The sequence below is a fragment of the Hippocampus bargibanti genome, linkage group LG11, assembly GCF_051943395.1.
Source record: "Hippocampus bargibanti isolate YZ-2025 linkage group LG11, ASM5194339v1, whole genome shotgun sequence".
Classification (NCBI taxonomy): domain Eukaryota; kingdom Metazoa; phylum Chordata; class Actinopteri; order Syngnathiformes; family Syngnathidae; genus Hippocampus; species Hippocampus bargibanti.
In genome coordinates, this window is record NC_142744.1 from 22,115,804 (window position 1) to 22,122,373 (window position 6,570).

Here is a 6,570-nt window from a genome sequence, read left to right on the forward strand (position 1 = left end):
TTTTGTCCCGAGATACTGAATGCTTTCCGATCTAGAACTTTTTAAAAATTGACGAACAATACCCACATGTTCACATGCATTGCAGTCAAGAAACAGGTCAGATGTCACTTTTCAGTGGCCCATTATTCCAAAATAAAACATCAGATCTGACTGGTCTGTTGGATATCTGGGGTACTTTAATTTTCCCCAGTGTTGGTTTTGTCCCGGGAAATCGAATAATTTTCTATTTTATTTTTTTTTTTATCTTGACCAACAATATCGATACGTTATCACTTTTCAGAGGCCCATTTATCCAAAATAAAACATCAGATTTGTATCAGACTGATCTGGTGGGATAGCTGGGGTGCTTTAACTTTCCCCAGTGTTGGTTTTGTCCAGTGATATCGAATATTATTCGATTTTGAAGTTGTTTTATATTGACCAACAATATCTATATGTTATCACTTTTCAGAGGCCCATTATTCCAAAATAAAACATCAAATCTGTATCAGACTGGTCTGGTAGGATAGCTGGGGTGGTTTAATTTTACCCAGGGTTGATTATGTCCCGGGATATCGAATATTATTCGATTTAGAAGTTTCTTTTATATACGAACAACATCTATACTTTTTCACTTTTCAGAAGTCCTTTATTTCAAAATAAAACATCAGATCTGTATCAGAGTGGTCTGGTCTGATGGTTGGTGTGCTCTATTTTCCACCGGTGTTGATTTAGTCCAGAGATATCGAAGATCTTCCCCTTGAGAAATGTTTTAAAATTAATGAAAATTAATGTCAGCATGCACTCAACTATGACAGTGTTTATTCTACTTTTATCATTCTTCTTCTTCTTCTTCTTCTTGTTATTATTATTATTACTTTTTCTGTCTCCACTTGATAACGCATTTGACACCTTTCTGAGAGTTATTATTCTTCTTAAGTTAATGTGATCCTTACCCGACAGCCAAGAAACCGCTTGTTTTCCATATTTTGTTTTTATTTACATCCGAACCACTGCCGTGCATGTAAAGAGTTTGGTGTTTCTCTTTATTTGTAAGTAGGTTCGTTGTCAGATCTTCCAGGCAGAAAATGCGCAGAGCTTGATCGTAGCGTGGAGTCGAGCAAGTCGTGCTGTGAAACTCCGTGCGATGCTGAGCAGGTCTCTGCGAGCGGTGTGTCTGTCTGGGTCTGAGTCCAAGATGAGTCTGAATCTCCCTGTCCCACGACAGCTGCTTTTATACCATTGTCAAGCCTGTGATATGCGTCAGGGTGAGACGCACATCAAGGAGATCAAGGAATTGAAAGACATCAAAGCTTAAAGCTGCGGTGCGCACAGGTGACGCCACACATGCACACGTGTGACGCTTTTATTTTGATGGTGGTGCGCGGCGCTCTTTCGCATGCTCGCTCGCCGCAGACTACCGTAATGCACAGTGTCAATCAAAGTGGCTGCTCACTTGACCTTGATTTTGCGAGTGGAGCCTGGCTTGACCGCAGTATACTGTACAGTGGTACCTCGGTTCTCGACCATAATTCGTTCCAGGACCCTGTTCGAAAAGCGCTTTTTTCGAACACCGAAACCACCTCTTTGCTCCTGTCACTTGCGAGTTGACAGCGCGGGGGGGGGGGGGGGGACGCACTCACGCGTTGTATTGGCGTTCGAACACTGATTGATGTTCGAACGCCGAAGCAAGAATATCTCGAATATTTTGTTCGAACACCGATTTGTTCGAACAGTGAGGCGTTCGAGAACCGAGGTACCACTGTACTTCTCACCCAGCAGGCATACACAGGGGGCGTGTTTAGGTTAACCATCATGTTTTAAAAAATTACGTTGATTCGGTTTAAACTGTGTATAAATGTCCACACCAAACAGACAAATAATTGGTAACATCAGCAACAACTGAATGTGAGATGTTGTAAAAATACTTGCAAACAGATGGACATTTTTTCTATCCCATTGGCATATTTTAGAAGGGTTTTGTTTATGTTTGACCCTTCACGTTTTGTCTTTTTTTTTTTTAGATTTCCAGTGTTTCATCTACAATGTTGTTGAGAGTCTCCAAGGGCTTTTGCGTTGATCCGACTGTAAAAGTAGTCACACGGAAGCCGTGCGAGAAGGCCCTCTGCGTTTTCCGCCAGCGGTTTGGCACCAAGGCTCCGCGTTGCGTTGCCCACTTCACTTACAAGGCTCCAGGAAATTCCAATGCCAGCGTCCAGACGCAGCCGTGGGCGCCGGCAACGAAAGCGAGCTGCTTTTCATCACAGACTCCACGTCAAGAAGCCGTTTCCTGGTGGACAGCGGATCGCAGGTCAGCCTCCCTGACATTCACAGCTGCGGACAAGGCTCCGGTGGGTGTTTCTCACCCAGCAGGCAGACATACACCGATGCGTGTTTAGGTTAACCAAAATATAATGTTTTAAAAAATTACGTTGATGCTGTTGTGGGCCAATTTTACCTGGATATCAATATCCACACAAAAAAGACAACGGGCTTTTGAATTCCTTCGCATGCCTTTTGGACTGAAGGGGGCGGTGCAGACCTTTCAAAGGTTGATGGACTCTGTATTGCGTGGCCTCGATTTTGTGTTCATCTAGCTCAGGCATGGGCAAACTACGGCCCGCGGGCCACATACGGCCCGTTAGGCTTTTTAATCCGGCCCGCCGAACTTGCCCAAATTATAGTACAATCAGTGTCTAAAACTCATGACAAAAAGTTAGCGAACAACAGGGCAGATAACTGAAAAGTTGCCGGCCCCATTTTTCACAACTTGAAGCACAAAGAGACAACAAATCACATTAAAAAAACATTGTAACAAAGTATAACGTTTTTTTGTTAAATGAAGAATGCACCTACTACAAATGCCACCTTGCTTAATTTACGGTAAATGTGCATGGCCGTAGATTTTGCTGCAGTAGTCGATTATCATTGCGGTGCACAATGCAACGAGCCACTAAGCCTCTTTCATAAGTCTCACGTACACTTTACAGTCACAGTTTAATGTAAATTTACGTTTTTTTAGCGTCACATATGTTGTTAGCTTCTTTTGAATCTTTCTTCTGGTCTGAGGTTCTGTGCATCTATTTTGGAAAATGACATGCAATTGCACGACTTTATAACGCTTGCGAAAGTCCGGAAGAAAGAAGCAGGCTTCTGATTGGCTGCCGTGCCGAGAATGCAAATTTCAACTAGAGGTGGTCTATATTTGTGTGCTCGGCGACGGTACTCGTGTTTTGTTTGTGCGTGTAGGCGAGGGCGTCAGTGAGGAGTTTGTTGAGCGCGCGGTCAGGACAAACCATCTATGATTTGGTGGAATTTAACACAAGTGGGTATTAATTGAGCTTGAATATTTCGTTGTGGAATAATATGTTTTGAATGTTGAAAGTGATTCCATTTTTCAATAAATGTGGATTTCTTTAACTTTGCCCCTTCGATGGAAACTTATTAAAAACAGACGCAATCTTGATAAATCACAGTGCATGTTATTTTAATCTATTTCCATTTCCTCCTCCAAGTATCTGCGAAATAGTATGTAAACGCCATGTTCCTTGAGACAAATTTATTAACTGATCAGGGATATTTTTCACATTTGAAAGACAGTTAATAAATTGGGTTGTAGTGTTCTTACTGTGCTATGAGGTTTGTACATACTACATTTAAAGGCACCGGCACCATTTTTTAAAAATGACTTCAAATGAATCCGGAAATGGTCAGTTTCAGAAGGTCCCACCCCCCTGTTCGTGACGTCACGCCAAGACGTCTTGCCTTTGATCGAGAATCAAAACAATGGCTTCAGATTCGGAGAAGATGTTTTCTTGTTACTCATCCAGTTATGAATATGATTCAAATAGTTCTAAAGAGGAAAGCATAAATGTTTGCAATTGATTCAAGGAGTCCTCCCATATCAATTCGATCCGTCAATGACAGCAATGTAGCACCCAGAAAATGCAGAAGATTGCGCCCAAGCTCCGTTGGAAATGGGCTGATTTGTCAGCTGGGAATTTATGTCAGCGAATATCAAATAGTTGTCTTGGTGCAACACACAACGATTCACCATCGCGTTATTTATGTTTTCTTTCTAATTTCACCATCAACACTGATCAACACGAAGTTTTCAGACCAAACAAAGTACCCAAAATGCATTGTATGTCGCTTTCTCGGTCAGGGGCGGTCCAAACGTGACGTCACATGGGGATCGTCATCAACTCGAAAACAAGACTTCATGAATATTCAGCGCAAGTCTTAAAACGTAAACTATAGCTATATGCTGTGGAATCTTTGTAAAATACGCTCAGTCGAAGTCATTTGAAGTGACTTTATAAATTATGGACATAACTTGTTCAGAGTATTTCCGGCCCAAACACTCCCTCCAAATGCTCCTGGCCCGGCCCCTCTGTCAAATTTTAGAACCCAATGCGGCCCGCGAGTCAAAAAGTTTGCCCACCCCTGATCTAGCTCAATGACGTTCTAGTGCAGGGGTGGGCAAACTTTTTGACTCGCAGGCCGCATTGGGTTCTAAAATTTGACAGAGGGGCCGCGCCAGGAGCATTTGGAGGGATTGTTTGGGCCGGAAATACTAAACCTACAGCATTAAAGGACAACCGACGCCTCCGGACCAGTTATGTCCATAATTTATAAAATCACTTCAAATGACTTAGACTGAGCATATTTTACAAAGATTCCACAGCATATAGCTATAGTTTACGTTTTAAGACTTGCGCTGAATATTCATGAAGTCTTGTTTTTGAGTTGATAACGATCCCCATGTGACGTCACGTTTGGACCGCCCCTGACCGAGAAAGCGACACACAATGCATTTTGGGTACTATGTTTGGTCTGAAAACTTTGTGTTGATCCGTGTCATTGACGGCTCGAATTGATATGGGAGGACTCGTTGAATCAATTGCAAACATTTATGATTTCCTCTTCAGAACTATTTGAATCATATTCATAACTGGATGAGTAACAAGAAAACATCTTCTCCGAATCTGAAGCCATTGTTTTGATTCTCGAGCAAGGCGTGACGTCACGAACAAGGGGGTGAGACCTTCTGAAACTGGCCATTTCCAGATTCATTTTGAAGTCATTTTTATTGGTGTTTTTCATTTAACTAAAAATATCAGCCTGCCTGATTTGGGTATTTTAGATGCTATAAAACGTTTTTCTGATGTCAGTGGGAAACAAAAAAAAAATGGTGCTGGTTGTCCTTTAAATGTAGTGTGTACAAACCTCATAGCACAGTAAGAACACTACAACCCAATTTATTAACTGTCTTTCAAATGTGAAAAATATCCCTGATCAGTTAATAAATTTGTCTCAAGGAATATGACGTTTACATACTATTTCGCAGATACTTGGAGGAGGAAATGGAAATAGATTAAAATAACATGCACTGTGATTTATCAAGATTGCGTCTGTTTTAAATAACTTTTCATTGGATTGGATTGGATTGGATTTGCCTTTATTAGTCTCGCAATGGAGAAATTTACATTTCACAGCAGCAAAGGGGCAAAGTTAAAGAAATCAACATTTATTGAAAAATGGAATCACTTTCAACATTCAAAACATATTACACAACGAAATATTGAAGCTCAATAATACCTACTTGTGTTAAATTCCGCCAAATCATAGATGGTTTGTCCTGACGCGCGCTCAACAAACTCTCCGCTGACGCCCTCGCCTTCACGCGCAAACAATACACGTGTACCGTCGCGGCTTAGTGGCTCGTAGGAAGCAATGCAAACGTTGCATTGTGCACCACAATGACAATCGACGACTGCAGCAAAATCTACAGCCATGCACATTTACCGTAAATTAAGCAAGGTAGCATTTGTCGTAGGTACATTCTTGATTTAAAAAAAAATTCATCCTTTCTGCCAATGTTTTTTAATGTGATGATTTGTCTCCTTGTGCTTCAAGTTGTGAAAAATGGGGCAGGCAACTTTTCAATTATCTGCCCTGTTGTCCGCTAACTTTTTGTCATGAGTTTCAGACACTGTTTTTACTATAATTTGGGCAAGTTCGGCGGGCCGGATTAAAAAGCCTAATGTATGTGGCTCGCGGGCCGTAGTGTACCCATGTCTGTTCTAGTGGAATGCCCTTCACCAGAGCTTAAATCAGGCACTCCAGTCGAGGGATCACAAAGCACCAAAAAACTTATAAAATACGGGGAAAACGTATAAGTTGACAGGTACGATTAACCGTGACAAAAACGTGCTTGCGGTTGAGCGAGTTGCAGCAAAAGCAAACTCCAAAAAAAGAGTTTGTTGGGCTTTGTTTTTGCTTTCAACTCCCCTTGAAAGAAAAATCCAATCAAAACAGATCTGGGAAGATGTCGCACTTAACGGTGGTTTTCAAACGTCTTGATTGTCACGGCCTGAGTTAATCCTGTGAAAAGTTTATTTGGTCTGTGCGAGATCGATTTCTTAGGGTGCCTTTTTTTTGCACAGTGGATGATTTCCCCTGCCCAGCCAAGGCTCTGCAGGAGTTTTTGGGCGCAGTTAATTTTTACAACCAGTTCCTTCCTCATTCAGCAACCCCTTTATGATTCCTTGATAAAATAGAAGGAAATGTAAATTTCGCCACTGCGAA